Consider the following 23,149-nt stretch of genomic DNA (forward strand, 5'->3'; position numbering starts at 1 on the left):
GGATTATTTATGGTGATTTTTTTTGTAGTTATATTTTTTTGTACAACACACATAATTAAGAAAAAGTAATTATATTTTAAAATAAATTTTATATGCCTATATGGGCCAAGGACTGAAAAGTTTGTCTGCATTCATTGTCTACCATTGCTCCACTACCTGATAAATCCCTTATCCTTAATTTTTATCTTCCTCCTTTTTAGTACTTCGAAATTCTCATTTTTTGGGTAGACATCACCTATGATCTATGCATGCCTGATTCTCTCCCTAACCAGTGCCTTCAATCTGAAAATTACAAGAAAAAGAATGTCTGAAAAAAAAAGACTTTTCAATAAAAAAAATAAAATTTTATACCAAAACTTAGAAACTTTAGAAAAGCATGCAAATATGCTGCACATCTATATTGTGATTGTCTTAAACTTTATTTCCCAGCAGGTTTTGCTTTTCTAGTTTGATTTTCTTTAAAGTGGTGTGTTAAGCTGAGTAAATGAATGAGTCCTTTATAGTGAATACCAGATTCCCCTAAAAATTTAGTTAACAAACTATTTTCAGCATTATGGAAACATTTTGTACTTATTTAAACAGCAAAACATCTCATGTCCTTCTGCACATCTTAGTTTTCTTCTTGATGTGGACTCTGTTTCTGCTAGCTAGGTACAATTTTACAAGTCTACAGCCTCCTTGTGAAACCTGACCTCTTTGTTCCCTCCACAGTCAGTGCTAATATAAACCAAGAGCCCCACAAGAAGTCATTAAAGCAGTGTTGTTAAGAGGCCAGAGCTCTATAAAATAGGCAAGAAACAAGGTCCCAAGAAACATGCGCAGTCCTCTAAAAACAACCTTGCAAACACAATAAATTTAAGTGCCTACTTTATTTGCGACATCCTTCTCTTCACCTGTCTACTTAATCATTTGCTTCTATGATTTACAGTCAGAAAAAAATGGGGAGAGGTAAAAGATGTTAAGGAAAATGTTCTCCAAACTTTTATTTAATCATAAAGCAACATATACATGTTTCTACATTGGAAATGTGTAATTACACTATCAAAGTAACATGCCATTCATGCTCTAAAAGGGTGCATGGAATAAAATACTTAATACATGCTGATTTTAAACCCAAATAAAATTATGGATAGACAATCTGCAATGACAAGCCATCCAATAATTTAAAATAAGTTCAAAGACTAATGTAAGAAAAACATCACTTTCTTTGTGAATTGCATTTAAAATGTTCTTCACCAAATAGGAAATAGTTATTAGTCAGAATCTTGATACAAAGATTACACCAGTACTCCTAACCCTGTGGATCAGCCAGGGGTTCTAGAGGTCTTACCTGGTCAAGGACTGTACCAGTTGCTACTGCCATACCCTCTCTTTGCAGAGTCCTAAATGGCAGGGGAACTTGGCCAGGAGTTACGTTCCAGTGCCTTTGTGCTATTTCCATGACTCTTAAGCCACCAATAAGGAGCTCTGGGAGAATCTATGAGTAGCTCATCAAGGAAATAGGGAGATTTCTAACCCAGATTCCCCAATGTCCATAATTTCAGAATCCATCATGAAGTGAGTGCGTGTGTGTGTGTGTGTAAAATATATTTGCTTACAGCTTATTTCTATGATATTGGTCTTTCAAATCATGCATTTGCCTACTCCAGGCTTTACTAATCAGAACACAATTGTAACTTCTTACTTCATAAGGTCCAATTCACTCTGAGTCTTCAGACTTGAACACTGACCTGGACCTGAACAGGAAGCAAACTGAGAGACCTGATCCATCATTTAATTCAAGCATCAGAACAACTGATGCTTTATCTACTGAGGTAAAAACCAACTAAAAGTACAAGTTTTTCAAACGTAAGTTGAAAATTTATTGTATCCTTAATAATAAGCAAAAAGCTACTTGCACTTCTTCACCCCAACTAGTGCAGTTACTGTCAACATAGGAAGGCGTTACAGAACCATATTCTCCATGCTGCTCCACCCCCATGATCAACTTATATTATGATTGAGATTTTTTTAAAAATCTTTAATGTGTCCGTTGAATCAGTGTTATATACTTGAGACTAATATAATGTTGTATATCCACTATACCTCAATAAAAAGTTATTTTACAGAAAAACTTTATTTAACAAAAACAATATAACACAAGGCAGATGTAATCACTATGCCTTGAGTGTCAACCTCTTTTTTTTCCAGTTGTGCTGAGTATATAATAACTATTCTGTAAGTTGTTTATTACCTGACCGCTAGTGAATTGAGTATCCTGCTTGAGTCTGTAGCAATGCTGTGTAGAATGAAGTGCTAAGAGGCATACAGTTGCTTTTTAAAATAAATATTTAGATTACAATATATGTCCAAATAAGCATAAACAAAATGAAGGCTAGAAACTCTGTAACCAGGGGCTTTCAGAAATAGATCCTAGATACAAAGTTTCCACAGCCTAGATTATTTTCCAGTACATTCTTTTTGTATCCGTATTAAGACACCTTTAATAACACCTGAGAATTCTTTGTTTCTTCGATATTTTATCAACTGAGTCCTGCCAACTCAGAGTTGGCCTTCTGCAAACTCATTATTTTTTTTGACTGAAAAGCATTACAAAGAGCTCTTCAGGTCGCCTTCTGTCAGCAAGCCCACTCACTGCCATTCAATAATTCTCTTATTAATCTCTTCTTAATAACTGGTTTCAGGAATTCTCTAACTTTTCAATTTATTCAGGTCCTCAACCACTTTTACCCTAGGCTGTAAATTCCTTGAGTTCATAGAATATGTCTAATTTGTCTATATGTTGCTAGGGGCCAAAACAGTGCCCTGCATACAAGAGGCACTCAATAAAGGTTTTCTGAATAAACGCAATGAACCGCATAGCCACCTCCCTTCTATTTGCAACAGACAAGTCTGCCTCCCAGCTCCCTGAGAAGATGAATATAATTTTGGCTAGGACACTCTCTACTCTATAACCCTGAGCAAATTACTCACTCTTCCTAAACATACTTTGTTATGGAAAACAGGATTCTTAAAAGCGTTTTTGCAGATTATATAGGTAACATGTAAAGCACTTAGCATAGTGCCTCTAACGTTAAGAACTCTCAATGGGTTTAGCTATTTCTTTATTTTATTGGACATACACTTACCACCTAAATATCTCTCACTCTTCACATAGCTTCTCTTCCTTCACTCCTGGATTTATTTCAACTTGTGTCCTGGTAATCTTAAACCTGCCCCTGGTTACCTTCTCTGGGTCCCTATTCCATTAATTATCCCCATTCTCTTACATTCCTGCCTCATCATCTGTTTCTTCCTTTCTGAGTGCAAACATACTCCCATCTTCCCTATCCAAAAAAATAGTATAGCTCTCAGGCCAAGCTAACATTCAGTCCATCTCTTTTTTGTCTGTCCTGGAATACTCCATCCACCTAATTTTTCACATCTGCTGGGGCAAAGGGGAGGGAGGAAGAAGGGGTGAAAAGGAGGGAGAAGAGCCACAGGTATATTTATATGCAGGCCACCTCAGGATCCTCCTGGGAATGAAGTTTTCAACAGAGGTAGTAGTACTCATGAGTTTGGTTCAAAACCTATCGACCAGTTTGGTGGGGGATTGTGTCAGAATCTGCGGTTGCCATCAGGACTCATAAATATGCTGATATAAAGGAGGGAGAGAGTAGAGAGAGTGATGCATTTGGGCTACTGGCTAATTTAAAGTATTAACAAAACTATTTCCACGGGGAGAAAGCAGGGGCAGAGAACAGAGGTATCTACGCTCACCATGTGAGGTTAATATAGTACCAGCTGGACTGCGGCACAGAAAATACGGTTCCTCCATTGAACCTGACCAGTAAACATCTGGAGAAAGAAACCATAACCCTCACTTGAGGATAATACTCAATTAGCAGAGAAAGAAGATGCTGCTGACACCCCAGAAACCTGAACAGGAACTGAACTCAACCGAACTGACTGAAAATCTAATTCTCCCACAGATCCTTTTTTACTCTTTACCATTAACCATCTTGTTTACCAGTGTTTACTCATACTTTGATGCATATGTGCCCCTGGCATAGAAGTAAAGACGGTAGAGATACGTGGAATATCCATATTTATTTGATACTTGCCAATCGATTTCACCTTAGAGAAGAATTATAATCATTGACTCTGTGTTGTCCAGAGGTTAACACAGTCCCCTCACTCCCTCAATTTCTTCCCTCTCTCCTTCCCCCATTCCTCTCTCACACACTCTTCCCACATTTTCTCATCCCTTTGTCTCTGGCAGACAATTGAGGACTATAATACAAGCCTGAACTGGAGGAGATACTGTAGTATACAAGGAGGAGACAGCATATTGTTTGTGTGCACAAACCTATGTCTCATAAGGCACAGGAGTGCTCTGGGACTTAGAGGCTAGATTAGCTGGCAGATACCAGGCCTGTGAAAAAGGATAAAGACAGTTATATTCTCCTTGATTTAAAAAGCCTTGCACAAGTCTGGAGCAGGAGACCCTGAAGCCACAAAGCAGAATGAATATATGAAATAGTCAATAGATGGTAAGTAGAATGGATGCAAAATAGAAGTAGTAGATGACTGAAGACAGCAATTTTGCCCAGACCAAGCCTATCCTTACAAGTAGAATAAAAATCAACATCCCATTATAAAATGTAAATAGAAAGGCAAAGGAACTAAAATAGCTAAAACAATTTTGAAAAAAGAGGAACAAAATTGGAGGACTCACAGTGCGTGATTTAAAGACATATTTTAATGTCAAGAATTGTGATAAAGCTAATAATCAAGGAAGTATGGTATTAGCAAAATGACACAAAGATCTGGAACAGAACAAAGAACATGGAAATAAACCAATACAAATATGTTAGCTGATTTTTTTTACAAAGTTGAAAGAGCAAGTCAAGAGAAAACGTGGTCTTTTCAAAAACTTGTGCTTGAACAGTTGATATCCATATATGAAAAAGGAATCTTGGCCTATACTTTAGACCTTATGTTTTAAAAATTGAGTCAAAAGGGGTCATAGACCTAAATGTGAAACATGAAACAATACAGCTTTTAAAAGAAGACATAAAAAATGTTTGTGACTTTGGGTTAGAGAAAAAGTTCATAGATATCACGCCAGAAGCACAATCCATAGAAGAAAAAAACGGATAAACTGGACTTCAGCAAACAAAAAAAGTCCTCTGCTATTGAGAAATGCACTGAAAAGACAAGCCATAAGCTGGGAGAGAAAACCTGCAAATCACATATCTGAGGAAGGATTTGTATCCAGAATATATAAAGAACCCTCAAAATTCCATGGGTATGAAAACAATTAAAACGGAGACAAAAGACGTGAACAGATACTTTACCAAAGAAGATATATGGATGCCAGCTAAACACATGAAACAATGATCAACTTCCTTAGTCACAGCCATAGGGAAATATAAATAATGAGACACACCACATTGAGATACCACTGCACACTTGTTAGAGTGGCTCAAAAAAAAAAACACTGACAATACCAGTGAGGATGTGGAGTATATGGAACTCTCAAACATTCTGGTGGGAATGCAAATGGGTACTGTCACTTTGGAAAATAACCTGGCAGTTTCTTATAAAGTTAAATATACACACTTACCATATGCACTTCCTGCATTTTTGTCTTTAAATATTTACTCAATCAAAAACAAAATTTATGTTCAGACAAACCCTCTAAAAGAATTTCATAGAAGCTTTATTCATAATAGTACCAAAATGTAAATAACCCAAATGTCCTCCACCTGGTAAACAGATGAACTTCATGAAATTATACAATGGAATACTACTCAACAATAAAAAGGGACAAGTTATTGATATATTCCACAAGATAGACAAATCTTGTATGCACTATGCTAAGTGAAAGAAACTAGACCCTGAAGTCTCCATATTATATAATTTCATTTATATGACATCCTGGAAAATGCAAGATATAGTCGTTTCTAGGATTTACGAGAGGGGGAGGGTATGATTACCAGGCAGTATGAGAGAATGTTTGGGATAATGAAACTATTCCCTATCCTGATTGTGGTGATATTTACACTATATGTAGATTACAATTCACAGAATTATGGACCCCAAAATGTAAGTTTCAGTGTTTGTAAATTAAATTTTTAAAAAGACTATGTTCCTTAAAAAACAAAAAGCCTTTAATTTTCTAATCACTTGTAATGAAGAATTATAAATTAAGACGACAGCACACATAAACTTTGAAAGCCAGCTACTGCAGACCATCTTCCCTTTTTCTGTGAGGTCACATCTGACTTTCCCAAGAAGAACTACAGAATGCTTCCCCAGTCCCAGGATCCTGGAGCATCTCGTTTGCTTCCTTGTTTTATCAGCTCTACTTTCAGCAACTACCCACAGGAGAGGGTCTGTGTCTTTTCATCTTTGTATTGCTAGAGTAGTACCACAGATACAAACGGCATTCAATAGATACCTGATAAATATATGAATAAAATATACCTTAGGGTACATACACATCCAGTTCAGTCACCACTACCTTCATCTGGAGTGTATATGTATGTAATGATAATCTGAAGGACTGTCTGATGCTGCAACTAAGTTTTTATTATCTTTATAATACTATACATGAAAAGCGTACACATAAATATTTATCTTAACGACTCGAGATGGATCTATGTTCCTGAGGGAAAGGAGCAAGAAACCTAGAGCCCTCTTACTCCTCTGCCTATGGAAATGCTGGGAGAGTGGGGCCTCAGGAAGGCATTACATGCATGTATGTGAACATACACACACACACACACACACACGTGCGCGCTCGCGCATATACCTGAAAACCAGCCCTTCCTGCGTAGCTCAACCCAGCCTTCTGCCTCTCAGTGACAGCAGAGTGCACTGCAGGATTGCAGTTCTGGCACTGACCTTTTGCAACCTGCTGACCCAGCATATCCTGCAGATGCTTGTAGTTCCCAGGCCCCCTGGCATTCCGAGCCCATGTTAGGAAGTCTCTTAATATTCAACCTCACACAGATTCCCTCAGGCCAGGCTGGAAGTTCTGGAACCAACTGGTTTGATCCAAAGAAGCTCACATGAGAAATAGATTCTCTAGAGTGGGGCAGGGTTTTGGAATTCATGTTTGACCAAGACTCTGCTGAACAACAGAGAACTACTTCAGGACTACCCGGCACCACTGAATGCTAAAATAAAGGTGCACTGCTTTGCACATGCATCTGTGCATACTCCCATTTTCCTGAAGCTGAGGCTGAGAAGAGTTACATTGAATGAAGACTTGCAATGTTGAAGTCACGACCACTTCTGACATCCTCATCTGTAGCAGAAGTACACTGCTATAGAGCTACACCTTGGCCCATGTTCTGCTGGCTCATGGCATCCCCCCTAAAGAGATGAGCAGTAACTACAGAGTGTCAGCCAACTAGGGTGGTTTCTCAGGACCAGATCATAAGGAACACTCAGAACAGATGTGGAAATGCGATGCTATGAGAGAGTCTGTTTTGGTAGGAATTGAAGGAAGAGATTAGGAAAAAGGAAAATCACATACCTAAGCCAAATAAATAGGAACAGGCTGTCAATAGGAAAAATTCAAGGGAATCAAAGTTTTCTATAATTGTTAAATCACCATAAAATTACTACCAAAAGTCCTTGTATTCCTTTCTAGAGCTAATAAAATGAAAATAAACCACTATTCACTATGCCTTTCATCTTTCCCAATAGCTACTTAATCTTGAGTTTAAAGAAAACATTTAAAAATCATCAGTCTCCATATGGTACTCTCATAATCTAGACAGAATCCTGTTAGTTGGGAGTAAAATCTGATCTCACTTTGAAAGACATCCCCAACTGGGATTTTCCTCTTCTCAAATTATCTGTCTTCCCAGCAACCGTGTGTGGTCACAGAGTGTATGAGACATGCTAATGCGTTTATCAAGTGATTATTCTTGGCCCCTCTGCTGGCAAAAACAAGCAGGAAATGGTACAGAAAAAAACATGCCTAGCAAGCCACACTATTCAGCTTCAAAGCTGTTCAACTTGTGTGGCTCCTATGAATTCAAGGGGAAGAGAAAAAGCGCCATTGCTTTGTCTTCAACAAGACCACTTCCCCTTCAGCCGTTTGCCAAGTGATTGCCTTATATTGCCTAATCCAAGAGATGCCTTTCTTATGCCTTGTTGTGATTCCATAAAGAATTAGTTCTGCTTAATAGCTCAACTGTGCAGGAAGAACATTCCATGCAACTTTACACTTTGCATCAGCCAGAGAAACAGAAGGATCAAGAAGGCATTAAGAGTGAGGTTTTGTAACAAAATTCATGTCACTTAGCAACTTCATCCGTGTAGAAATTTATGAGAAAAATACAAAGTTCATCAAAATTGCAGCAGATATATTTTACTAGGATGACTTTTGCTTTTCCAAATGATTATCTCAAGGACATTTAAAATAATTCAAGAGCTATAGTATGTTAATTTTTGTTGATAAACTTTATAGTATTCTTTTACACTACTGTTTTATGTATTGCTTTCTCAGATTATGAAAGGTCTAGTTTTCCTTTCTGTTCCACATAATAACCTGACACTCAGGGATATTTAGTAAATGTCTGTTATGCAGTAAAATTCATTAAAGTTTATATAATCACAATTTGTTACATCAATTAAATGTCCCACATGACATTCAATTCATAAACTGGGAATCAATCATTGTGAAATGTCTGGGTATCTCTTCCATCTTCTTATAGCTGTTAAAGACCAAGCCTATTTAATTGATAACAGGATGAAAAATGTGTATACCCCCCCAACACAACTCTCACACTCACACACTCACACACATCAGATGACCTTCTTAAAAGTGATTTAATATAGTGGACCTTGAGTTCTAAGATACTGGTTCACAACATAATTAAGTCTTTTAATAATACTGTAGCTCATTTATTGGGCTTGAACACACAGCCCTAAAGGGGGGGAGAGAAAATTGACCTGCACCACATCTTATATACATTAACTTATTTAATACTCCTGAAAACCTTAACAGGTAATATTACCTTCACGTATAGGTAGAGAAACATGTTCTGAAAGGTTAAGCCACTTGCTCAGGGTCACAGAATTAGTAAACAGTGGAACCAGGAATCAAAATGGTGCTTTTAAAATTTTACACCAAAAGCTTCAGCCTTAGGGATGTAAGGAATCTACTATGGCAATCTGGCCTTGTGAGTCTACTCTCCCAGTAGGATACAGGCATTCATGCACAAAGGACAGGCAGGTTCCAGTTCTCCAATTTTCTATCCTTTAAATAGTCCTAGAAGCAACAGCAAAAACATTTCCCCAGCCTTCCAGTAGACTGAGTAGTCATAACCTCTAAGGTCTTCAGGGCTTTAGGATCTTCTGTCAACAATTCTTTTTCTCCCTCTTTCTACCTTATTTTTAACCAACATCAGTTTAATTGTACATTTGTTTATCCAACATTCTACATTACTCTCCAATACAGACTTTCTTGCTGAGCTCAAGTAAATCCATTTGTCATTCTTTTAACTCACACAGAATCCAAGACCATCACACTGGTAAGACCCTCCCTGAAAGTAAAGCCACAGGCGGCTACAATAGCGCCCATCACCAAATCCAGACTGAGAGTCGGGGAAGGCTTTGCTGCAGAGGTGACAGGAGCTGAGGACTGAAGGACTCGTAAGCAGCAAGGGGTTAGAGGTACAGACAGGAGTTGGAGCACAGACAAAGGCTCAGAGCAATGAGAACACACAACACACTCAAAGAACTGAAATTCAGCACAGTGGGGATGTGGGGTGTGCAAAATAATCAGAGGGTGAGGTGGGGTGGAGACATGGAGAGAGGTGGTAAATGATGCCACCACTGGATGGGCAGGGTCAGATGGTGAAGAGCCTTGCCTACTTATGCTCTAATGCTGTGCTACTCTAAATATGGTCCTTGGATCTGCTTTAGACCTTGTCTGAAATGCAGCATATTAGGCTCCATCCCAGACCTACCAAATTCCAATGACCATTTTTCAAAGATGCCCAGGTGACTTTTATGCACCTTAAAATTTGAGAAGCATAGCTCTAGCCATTTGTGTTGCATTCTGAAGGCATGAGAAGCCACTGAAATATTTAAGCAAAAGATATACATGTTCAGATTTGTAAGCAATATAGAAGATTAATTATGAGTAGGTACAAATGCAAATGTGTTTTTTATGGTTTAGTTGTTATTGGATCTTTCTGTTTGAGAATGACTGTAGCATAAAAGTGCTTCCCACTTTTCTACTCTTTTGCTATCATTGCCAGGAGCTGGGGAATGGAGTAAATAGGGAGAGGCTGGTGAAAGGATACATACATCCAGATATAAGATAAATAAGGTCTGAGGATCTAAGGTATAATATGGTTTCTATAGCTGATAACAAAGAATTATATAACTAAAATTTACTAAGAGAGTGGAACTTAAATATTTTCTCAAACACACACAAAAAGATAAATATGTGAGATGATGGATGTATTAATTAACTAGATAAGGGGAATCCTTTCATAATGTATACATACATCAAATCACAATATGCATTTAAAAATATCTCACAATTTTATTTATCAGTTATACTTCAATTAAGCTGGAATTTTACAAAGTGTTTCCTTGCCTATACAGAGATTCCTAATGATAGGACGAACATTTAAAGTTACCTCAGACAAAGAATGCACCTTATATCAGACAAAAACATGCCTAACCATACCTAATCAGTGATTTAAATCAAATTTATGCAATCATGCTCCCTAAACAGTCTCATCCAGTCAAAGTCATTGCATAAACAGTTTACTCTTATATGGCCTGTTAAAGACCTTTAAATTATTTGGGTGGGAGAGATATAGGCTCTATTTGCTGTTCACAAACCATTTTTTAAATGAAGAAATTACACATTCTTTTTCAGAAATGTTTGCTAAATTATATGCAACCGTTAGCTCAGAAGAATACAAACAGAGAATTCTGGAACACAGCCAAACAGAAATCCTCTATAATGTGTCCAATAAGCCAAATCAAAACAATGCATAGTTTATAGGAGTGGGGTAAAAGAAACTTGCAGCTCCTATTTCATCTGCTGTCCAGTGTCACATTTATTCAAGCAAAGGGCAGTTAACTGATAAAATCTGTTTTTGAATGCCTGTTATTGGCAGTGGAGAGCCCAACAACCCGACTTTTTCTTGATTGCTTATAATTCATGTCATAGAAAAGATTTTGTACTTAAAGAAACATGACCCTGCTGAAAAAGACAATAAAATTGATTTTCTTAATAACAGTGTAGTTATATGCTTGAACATGTAATGCATCTTTTAGAGTGACCCAGAAATTAACAATACTGCTACTCATGTTCAGTCCCCACAGTCACCTGACTCAAGACCAATATTCCAAAAGGATCATGACTCTGACATGAATAAAACTACATTCAGAACCAACTGTACAGCTGCATTCCCCACCTTGTGTAGAGTCCTATTCATAGACTAATGCAAATTTGCCACATGGCTTAATAGGGAGCCTGAGATGCTTTTAAGAAAATGATCATCAATGGCATCAGGTAATTTTAAAGATTTTTGTTCAAAGGCCACTAAGGCAGTGTTTTCCAATCCCTCTAGTCTGTGATGCGCACCCCTTCAGAGGGCTGGGAAGCCTCATTTCCCAGAAATAACTCTGCCAATGGAAGGAGTCTGTGTGTACATCTATGGGTATTTCCCCTCTTTCTCACTAATTCTTTGGCCTAAATTTTCTTTGCCAGCTCAGGCAAAAGAAGTAGTGAGAAAGAGAGGAAAGGAAAAAAATAAAATAGAAAAAATAAAGGGGAAAATATTACATAACAAGTGAAAAGGAAAAGAGAAGGAACAGATCAGGAATGAAAGGTGCAAATAAAGGGAAACAAAATTTAAAAAAACAAAGGCACAAATCACCACTCTCCTAATCACTGCAAAACAACTATGTCAATGGCTTCTAGTACATTTTAATTTGGTGACAGAATACTGGAGCTGACTATACTAGGAAATATATCTAGCCAGGATTATTTCAAAGTAATCCCTCATGGGGCCATGAAATAAAGTAAAAAAAATTATTGGTTTATCTGGGAAAATGAGTCATTAATAGAACTACAGATTTTTTTAAACTCTTAGAGATTACAAATAGTTTAATTAAATTTCTTTACAGCTACAGTTATGCATGTAATTACATAATAATGATTCAACAGTATCAAGGAGGCAATAATAAAAACAAAGCATTTGTAAATTAAGTGAAAAAAAAGTTAAAGAACAATACAGTGAGCGATTCATTTAATGGGATTACAATCACTTCAGAAAACAGCTGGGCAGCTTTTTAAAAAGCTAAACATTTACCTCCTCTGCAACCCAGCCATTTCATTCATTACATTCATTCTCCTTGCCTAGCCAGGAGAAATGGACTCCTAGTTCACACAAAGACTTGTGCATGAATGTTCACAGCAGCTTTATCTGTATCAGCATCAAACTCAGACAACAGCTCAAATGTCCACCAACAAGGGAATGGATAAACAGTGGTGTGTCCATACAATGCCCTACTACTCAACAAAAATGAACTACTGACATACACACAAAATAGATAAATATTTATCTCAAAATGCTGATGCTGCATAAAAATATTCAGACAAACCAAAGAGTACACAGCATACGATTCTATTTACATAACATGCTGGAAAAGGCAAACCAAGAATAACAAAGTTATTCTGCAGGCTGCCTGCGGCTAGGGAGGAGGGATGTATCACAAAAAGGCAGAGCAAACTTTTGAGAGTGACAAGTATGCTCACTATCTTCATTGTGCTGGTGGTTGCATTGGTACAGGCATATGTCAAATTTGTCAAATTGTGTACTTTAAATATATACAGTTTAATGTGCAGCAATCATACCTCGAAAAAATTTTTTTAATCTTAAGGGGGAAAACCCCCTGCATGTGGACACATATGTGTTTGTAAATGCATAGGAAAAAGCCCTGGAGTAATCTATATAACCATTGACAATGACTACCTCTAGAGGAACTAGGCACTTAATTTTTCCTCTATTATTTCAATGTTTATGATAAACATGTATTACCTCTGTAACTTCAAAAATAAAAATGGAAATCAGTCAGTATCCCTCAAAAGCCTTTAAAGGTTTCAGAAAGCCCTATTCAAGATCACACACATTCCCACCAGTTTCTTCATCCTCAACTGTTAAAATACTATTTCTTATTAATTTTAATATTCATCTACTTAATTATACTGCTTATAGTAACAATATTCTGTATTTTTCATTATCCATGTATAACTTATTAGTTACTACTAGAGTTAAACAGGTCTATTTGCAAACTAATTGTTATTTGTAGCACTTTTTTTCCTGTGGAAGTGTTCTCTACCTCCAAACCACTGAATTGCTCATATTCAATCTGTGTCTTTGTCTTACATTCATACCAAAAAGATGCGGATCTGGAGTTTAGTCTTTAAAAGCCTCACTTTCTGAAGTTTCTGGTTGTGATTATATTATATACCCTAGAATTTAATGTTTTCTTGGTCTAGGATATTTACTATGTGCATGTTTAAACACTTCTAATTTGTCCTTAAATATCTTCTTTTTTAATAGATCTAAATCTTTCTGTATATACTAACGTTACACCTCTTTCAATGCAGTCACTTGATACCTGATTGATTAAAAAATAATCTAATAAAAATCATCCATCAAAAATATACTAAACCCCCAAATTGTATCTAAGACACAGTGGGAGATAGAAGGTACTTATACCTGCCCTCAGAAGACTTGCCTCTTCCCTTCCAAAAGGCTACATAGCAGGTATGTTTAAAAAAACACACAAATTTATGGTGGTGGCTCATAAAGAAAAAGTGAATTTAGATATACTGATTAATAGCTGTGTGACTTTGTAAGTTACTTAGTGTCTCCATGTCTTAGTTTATCAATAAAAGAAACTTATTTCATAGTGTTGTTGTAATAAGCATTAAATGAAATACTCTATATAAAAGATTTAATTCTCTCCATCCCTTCCCATTTCTCTGTAATCTTGTTTCATTTATGACCTCAGTCTTCCAACTCCGTTTCTCCCCTAGGTGCCATCAGCTACACACACACTCAGGTCTCCCCGATCCTTCACAGATGGTCTCTTGAGCTGGCTTCTGCCTCGAGCTTCTGCATCCTTTGCCTTTTCCCCACCTCACTCCTCCATCACTACACCACCTACTAACCCCGTGACCCCACCACGACCATCGGTAATGGACCAAATGGCTTCTCCTTGATCCTTGCATCTACAACGGAATTCCCTCACCTTGAGATTTCCTCCCTTTCTGATTCCCACATCACTATTTTGTCTCACTGTTTCCTTGACCCACTCTGATGACTCCTCTCCTTTCACCTGCTCCTTACCTGTAAGGCTGGTTGTGTCTTCAGCCATCTTACCTTTGCACACTACACTCTTTCCTTAGCAACCCCGACAGCATCCAGCACCCAATGTGTAAATAACTGCTAAATCTGTGTATTTCTAGACTTCAGCTTTTCTCTTGGAAAATCTTGAGTTCTATCAACAATGTGGCTGTCTCCATCTAGGTGTCCAGAGAGACCTAATGCTTGGTATGATGGGACCGAACTCCTCCTCCTCGCTCATTCTTATTCTTTCCTTTTCCTTCCCCCTTCTTCCTCTCTCCATTCCCCTAACACTTTCTCTCTACCTACCTACTCTCATTTTTCCTTCCAACCCAATTTAATGACATCACCATCCAAAAACACAAGCCATAAATACAAACTTTTTTCAAGGGTAGAAACACTATATCTTCATTTCCACACTTTCTCTCATAGTCTTTCCATCTATAGTATATTGATTTCAGAAGTAGCTGCAATTCTTCACTCCTTCATATCCACGCTCTTTCCAGTGTAACTCTGCAGCTCCTCCCCATCTCAAATCTGGGCTGCCCTTGCGACTTGAGACTAGCCCTTGAAACTCAGCAGAATAGGATGGAAGTAACAGTGCGCTAATTCCATGTTAGGGCCTTAAGAAGCCTAGGGTGATTCCCCTCACTCTCTTGGAACTTACCACAGACATGTGAACAAACACAGGATAGCCTGCTGAATGATGAAAGATATTTGATTCAGTCTCTCCTATCACTCCCACCAAGAGGCAACCTTGCGGGTTGAAATCATCCTGGACCAGCCGGCACCCCTCCTCCCAGCAGGCCTGCCAGCTGACTGCAGTCACACGAGTGAGTGTAGCTGAGATCAGCCAATCCTGGCTCATGTCAGCAGTGCCACCTGATCCATAGACTTGTAGGTAATAACATATATTTACATTTTTAAGTCACACTGTTTTAAGAGTAGTTTCTTATGCAGTGATAGCCGACTGATACACTTTCTTTCCTGCTTTCATGGTTATTGCCCCAACTCATGCAGTCATCTCTGAGCCAGCTACTAGAAAGGCACCATAATTGGTCTCCTAGTTTGTCTCTCACCCAATAGTCATTCAGATATATATATACCTTTGTGTACATATTGTAGAAATAATTTTAGTAATTGTGTGTATATATGTGCACGTCTGTGTCCACAAAAACATTTGCTCAATGAATGAATATGTAAGTGATAAGTAAAAGGCAAGTTAAGCAAGTAGATGACAATTCTCAGATGAATGTTACACAGAGGATGGGTGAAAGAAGGGAGAGATCACAGTGAGATGAAATAGTTAAGAAAAGGATAAATAATTCTGGATATAAGACTTGAATTGGGTCAAATTAAAATGGAGCAATAAAGGTATTTCCAGGCCTCAAAGCAACCTCTTCAATCACATACCTTCATCATAGCCTTTTAAATAAAATAAGCTCACATAGCACCTTTTTCCTTTTCTACACTGATAAGCCTTTGACATAACAATGTGGCCTCTAGAGGGTTAATGAATCAATCGCCAACAAGCACCATGGTCAAGATGGTGAAATGAAATGCTTGGTCAGAGTTCAGCGACCACTGGTCAAAGAAAGACAAAGACCCCTGTCTCAAATAATAGCTTTAGTCTTCAGAGACAGGGGGGCTTGTTTCCTGTACCAACAAAGATTTTCCAGAATGCAGCTTTGCTATGCATTTCAATCAAACCCACAAATCTCAGGTGGATTTGCTTTCTTTGGGTATTATAACAGCTAACTAATAATTAGCTGATTCAACCCCTAATTGTTCATCAAAGTTTGTCATTAAGACAACTAAAATAATGGTGTATGATCTGGTTCTTATAATTGTGCTACCTCCCAAATTGAATTAATCATGTAGCAATATGATTTATAACTCAAAGGCCATGCATGCTGAATCAATTTAAGACAATTTGGTGCCAAGCACAGATAGTGCTTTAATTTTTCAACATATACCAGGGAAGCTGTTATTTCAGATTATTAGTACCCTTTTATATCATATACTTCTTTGCAAATTCAAGTTATTTTTAAGATTTGGAAAAAAAATAGCATAAAGACAGTTAAGATAAAATTTTTAAAATAAGCTTTCCAATAATGCAAACACACAAAAACCATTTACAGCAATATAATTTAATTTCAGAAAGCCACTAGTAAACCCTTAATCTCTGACAAAATTGGGAAATGCATTTTAAACCACTTATCTAAAGATTGTTTACTGAAACTATTTTAAACATATAGAAGAGTGATTAATGAACACTTATGTACATTCTACCAAGCTTTATCAAATATTAATACTTTGTCATATTTCAGCTTTTTTCAAGAATATAAAACAATACAATTTGGTTGAAGCCCCATGTATACCTTTCTCTGATCTGATCTACTTTCTTCTTTACCCAGAAGTAACCACTTCCCTGAGTTTAGTGCCTCATTGGTATTTCATACTATTACCAAGGATCTATGTATTCATATACTGTTCTGCATACTTTCAATCTGTATACAAAATGCATCATACTCTATTCTTTAAATTTTTGTGCTCAACCTTTTTTTTTGGCCATTTTATCCATACTGATATATATATATATATATATAACTTTAATTAATCATTTTAACTAATTCATTCACTGGAGATAGTATTCAACAATTTATTAGCCATTTTCTTACTGATGGACATGTAAGTTGTTTCCAACTTTCCATTATCACAAAAGATGATTCAGAAGTAGCATTCTTATATATGTCTCCTTATGTACATGGGCAAGAGTTTTTCAATGACATATACCTAGAAATAAAATTGGTGAGTCAAAAGGCATATGCATTTTTAATTTTCCTAGATATCATCATATTGCTCTTTAAAATAACTACCAATTTAGATTACTATCAGTTCTACTTGCCATAATTATCAGGTATTTTGATTTTTGTCAATTTAGGAGATGGAATATAGTATCTTCTTTTTTTTTTTTTGGTATCATTAATGTACAATTACATGAGCAACATTATGGTTACCAGACTCCCCCATTATCAAGTCCCCACCACATACCCCACTACAGTCACTGTCCATCAGTGTAGTAAGATGCTATAGAATCATTACTTGTCTTCTCTGTTATACTGCCTTCCCAGTGCCACCCACAACATTATGTGTGCTAATCATAATGCCCCTTTTTCCACCTTATCCCTCCCTTCCCACCCATCCTCCACAATCCCTTTCCCTTTGGTAACTGTTAGTCCATTCTTGGGTTCTGTGAGTCTACTGCTGTTTTGTTCCTTCAGTTTTTTCTTTGTTCTTATACTCCACAGATGAGTGAAATGATTTGGTACTTGTCTTTCTCTTCCAGGCTTATTTCACTGAGTGTAATATCCTCTAGCTCCATCCATGTTGTTGTCAATGGTAGGATTTGTTTTCTTCTTATGACTGAATAATATTCCATTGTGTATATGCACCACATCTTCTTTATCCATTCATCTACTGATGGACACTTAGGTTGCTTCCAATTCTTGGCTATTGTAAATAGTGCTGCAATAAACATAGGGGTGCATCTGTCTTTTTCAAACTGGGCTGCTGCATTCTTAGGGTGAATTCCTAGAAGTGGAATTCCTGGGTCAAATGGTATTTCTATTTTGAGATTTTTGAGGAACCTCCATACTGCTTTCCACAATGGTTGAACTAATTTACATTCCCACCAGCAGTGTAGGAGGGTTCCCCTTTCTCCACAATCTCACCAACATTTGTTGTTGTTTGTCTTTTGGATGGTGGCTATCCTTACTGGTGTGAGGTGATATCTCATTGTGGTTTTAATTAGCATTTCTCTGATGATTAGCGATGTGGAGCATCTTTTCATGTGTCTGTTGGCCATGTGAATTTCTTCTTTGGAGAAGTGTCTGTTCAGCAACTCTGCCATTTTTTAATTGGATTATTTGCTTTTTGTCTGTTGAGATGTGTGAGCTCTTTATATATTCTGGATGTCAACCCCTTATTGGATATGTCATTTATGAATATATTCTCCCATACTGTAGGATGTCTTCTTGTTCTACTGATGGTGTCCTTTGCTGTATAATACAGTATCTTTTTAAAAACTTAATTTCCCTTATTATAATTGAGCTAAGCATAGTTTCATGTTTATCAGCTATTTAGGTTTTCTCTTCTGTAAACTGCCTCCTGGATGTGTGCTTGCTTCTTTTTATTCATCTGTAGGAGTTCTTTATATATTTTGGTTACTAATCCTCTGTATACTCATTGCACATGTCTTACTTTGCTTTATGGCTTGTCATTCCACTTTTGGTTTATATTGAAGTTTCGAAATTCAGAAGTTTTAATTTTTTTAGTTTTAATAGAACTTATTAAATCTTTTCTTAATGGTTTAGGCTTTTTGTAAATTATTTTAAAATTTTCCCCAATCCAAATAGGGCCAAGCCTAAAACTTGAAGCTACTTAATCCTCTATATTCTTCTGTTTTGGTCTCCATAGCTGTTTCTCTTGTTTTTGAGTCAGGATATGTCTTTTTAGTATTCTATTCTTGTATTTTGTCTATTATTGCTATGTATTTTGGAGCAAGAGAATATGTCACAGCATGAATTCACTGCCCCATCTTAATAAGAAGTCATGCTTTTATTTTTGTTAATGGAGAAAAAGCTTTAGGTAAGGTTGACTTTCTCAATAAAGATCTACTTCCCCTGTTTACATACCACATAAGCTTTGAAATATTCAATTAATTATTTCAGTTGTCATGATCTAGTCCAGATTGTGACTATTTAAATATCTTAATCATTTGCACTTAAAAATAAACATATATAAAATAGCTATGAGATGATACACATTTTTTTCTAACTAAAACAAGCTATTTATGCATGGAAATTGAACAATAACTCCTTGAATAGATAAACATCTTTCGGCATTGCTAAAGTTAAAATTTGGAAACAATCCTTAAAAATCTGTGTTTAATGAATTCAAACGTCAATTCCACAGGGGGATTTCTGAGGAACTTTTAGAGAGTTCTTTAACTTCTTAGAAGCAGAGCTTTATAATACACAGATAAGATAATATAATAACATCAAATACAATCATTCTAATTTTTTAAAATCTAATAGTTTCCTATTTATTCAAATAGTAAAATGTTTTTTGTTTCTTAATAAGAAGTCATGCTTTTATTTTTGTTAATGGAGAAAAAGCTTTAGGTAAGGTTGACTTTCTCAAATCTAACACCAAACACATTTACTGAAATAATAGCTGTCTTGACATATTCATGTTATTCATAAAGGAAGTATGTATCTATTATTTAATTAAGATTACAATTACAGGTTATATACTGAAACAAAATATTAACACCCAAAGACTTCAGTTATAAAGTTTTCTTTCACATTTGTTTCCTGTCTAATAAATTAAGTCTCCACCATGTCATGGCAAAACCACAAGAAAATAAATCTGAATTTTCAGGCTAATCAGGATATTTTCCACTTGCCTTCAGGATAAGAAATTTTCTTTAGATAATCCCATCTATATTTTTAACCTTATTGATTCATTGATTCTATACGCAAAGCTATTAGACTATTAGGAAATCCAGCCTTTGTCCCTAAAAGCAAGTGGAGTCAGGGAGCTGACCTGGGCCTTGAGAGTATTTGAAGCATTTGTAAAAGTGACCTCAGGGCAACTCCAAGCCCTAAAGGATGCTTTTAGTGTTTGCAAAAACAACAGGATGTTCCTAATCCCTTTTTCCTTAAAAGAAGAGATAAATGTCTTAGGTTTGGGATCATAACATCCAGGGTCCTCCGGAATTATAGTATCCCAAAACACTGAGTATTGAGTATTTAGAGGTCTGCAGGGAAAATAATATTGGTTTTAAGATTTAAAGGGCTAATCTTTAAGCCAAAAAGGCAATGAAAGAAACTCAAAAAGGAATTTACTGCTGGCTTGTTAATCAGTTTATACCAGCTCCAGGTGAGACAAATCCTAAGCGGCAACCTTTGTGATAAAACTTTTAGATGAACAATTTGTTTCTTTCTGAATTGGCGCAAGTTGAAGGCAGAGATAAATTGTTCAAAAAGTGCATGGCTATTAAAATGCTCAACACTTGCTCACATTAACACACTTTCTCAAACACCACCCAAAAGTCATCATATAGACAATCAGCATATAGCACTCTCATTGAAATGAAAAATTGTCACGAGTTTATAAATGAATTTGAATTAACAATCAGCTGATTTTCCAAATAAAAATTTATATCAATCACAACTACCAGTTTGTTGTTAAACAAGACTGAGATTTAATTCAGAAAAAAAATTATGGGCTAAAGAATAACAATTCCTCTGCCAACTACAGAACCTTTCCTTCCCTCCCTAACCATGTGACTGAACTAGCAGTTAGCTCTTAGTTTCATGGGAGGCAAGGAGTCCTTGGAGAGGTTTTGGAATACCAAGAGAATTTCAATAGCATGCTGCAACATCTTCAAAATGTGGAGACTCTCTTTAAGTCAAGTGCTTAGAGGATCTAATCTTCAAGAATACAGAATAATCTAGAGTTTAGGGTTTTTTTTCTAAATGACCAGACCACTAGAAGAAAAAAAAAACACTTCTTTTCCTTTTCCTTTTTCCTTTTGTATTTACTTAGTCAAAACATACAAAAATATGAAGAAGTCTTTGGATTATTACTGGTGAGTTCATCACAGCACAGGAAAAGTAATCTTAAAGAAACATATATAACAAAAACCATATATATGATGTGTGTGTCTGTGTGTATGTCTCTGTGTGTGTATAAAACTTGATAGTTTCTAAAACTCAAGCTGCCATCTGGAAATTAAGAGTTTTTCATTTTCAAATGGGATTCATGTCTAGTAACATCTTCATGTGCAAAATGAAGTGCCAGCTATGATGAAAGCTCTGGCTTTAGCTACATGATACCCAAATGGCCTAATGAAAAGTGAGAAATCCAGCTGTGATACCAGGGCTTTAGTTACATGATACAGTTTAGTGTTGGAAACATCCAAATCCCTAACTCTTTACTGGACCATCCTGATGTCATAGAGATCTAGCTTTTATAGGAAAGTACAAATGTATATATTAAACATTGGTGAAATACTCTAACTTACTTCAAATAGAATGCTTTAATTGAAGATATAAATGATATTTCACATAAAATAGTAGGCACATGGAAGAATGCTAAATTTCTTATGGAAAACTGCCAATATCTGAGTAAAGCACAGTATTATTCTGCAGTGTAATTCTTACTAGTAGTCAATTATTTTAAGAACCCCTTACAGGGTAAAGGCTTTCTCCTGCTGATTTATGAATGGTGTTTTTCAACCATGCCTCTTCAGATATTCTATGCAGAGGAGAAAAAGCAAAAGGCCACAGTGAAGGCTGCTGGGATTTGCCATCTGAAAGCTTTTATTGTTACACAGAAAGTTATGACCTTTGGCACTATGCTATGGTGCTGAAGAAACTGCTCATAAATGTATGTCAGGACTGAAGTAGAAATCAATAATTTCATTTAATCCACTGAACTATTATGTAGTGGGACACATATTTGAAGAGCCAAATGTCCTTCTCTTATTAATGATACCTAGGTTGCTGTTTCATTAAGATGAAAGTTTTGTTTCTCTGTTTTATATTTCAAAAATCATAATTTTTACTATCACATATGAAAAGTGTCCAGCATTTTAAAGGTAACACAAACCCCTTCTTAAAAAGAGAAAAACAACTTGTAAAAATGTATGCAAGTTTTTAATGCAATATTTTCATTTGACCTTCTCAAACACTATGGATATACCATGTTTATAATGATAGGCTCTTGAGACTAAAATTACTTTTCCCAAATAATTTCACACATACATGCATATATAATTAGTTTTATAAATATATGCACATTTAAATCCCTATGTTAGTTTAAAATTTAGTAAATTCATTAAAACAAAATAACTGAAATGCTGAGAAAAGCAATGGTACCAAAAACAGGGCATGGAGGATTATTTTCCATTTTAATTGATTTTACTAAAATAGTTCAAATATTTGCAAGGTTAATGAGAAATAGCTGCATTTGTTATACCACATCAACATTATTGGCAAAGTTGAATCTAGATGATAAAGAACAGGGAAGTTTTTTAAAAAATCAAGCTTTCCTTAAGGCAACTTACTATATGGGAGAGTGTACTTGCAAATGATATATCTGATAAGGGGCTAATATACAAAATATAGAAAGCATTCATACAACCTACACCAAAAAAACAAATACTCCAATTAAAAAATGGGCAGAAGGGACCTGAAAAGACATTTTTCCAAAGAAGATATACAGATGGCCAACAGGCACATGAAAAGATGCTCCACATCACTAATCAGGGAAATGCAAATCAAAACCGCAATGAGAAGGGCTAATACAACAAGACGAAATAACAAGTTTATAAGGGAACCCTGCTAGTGGGATGGCAAGCTGGTACAGCCACTATGGAAAGCAGTATGAAGGTTTCTCAAAAAACTAAAAATAGAACTACCATATGACCCAGAAATTTCACTACTAGGAATTTACCTGAAGAAAACAAAATCACTAATTCAAAAAGATATATGCACTCCTATGTTTATTGCAGCATTATTTATAACAGCAAAATATGGAAACAACCTAAATGTCCATTGATAGATGAATGGATAAAAAAGATGTAGTACATATATATATAATAAAATATTACTCAGCCACAAAAAAGAATGCAATCTTGCCATTTACAATATGGATGAACCTAGAGGATATTATAAATAAAGTAGTCAGAC

The 23,149-nt window shown here is 36.1% G+C and overlaps 1 protein-coding gene across 1 annotated transcript in view; it reads right to left on the minus strand.

Moving 5' to 3' along the window:
- PRTG (protogenin) overlaps positions 1 to 23,149 on the minus strand; it is a 136,046-nt gene that overhangs the window by 87,572 nt on the left and 25,325 nt on the right. The window lies entirely within an intron of this gene.

The sequence above is a fragment of the Manis javanica genome, chromosome 8, assembly GCF_040802235.1.
Source record: "Manis javanica isolate MJ-LG chromosome 8, MJ_LKY, whole genome shotgun sequence".
Classification (NCBI taxonomy): Eukaryota; Metazoa; Chordata; class Mammalia; order Pholidota; family Manidae; genus Manis; species Manis javanica.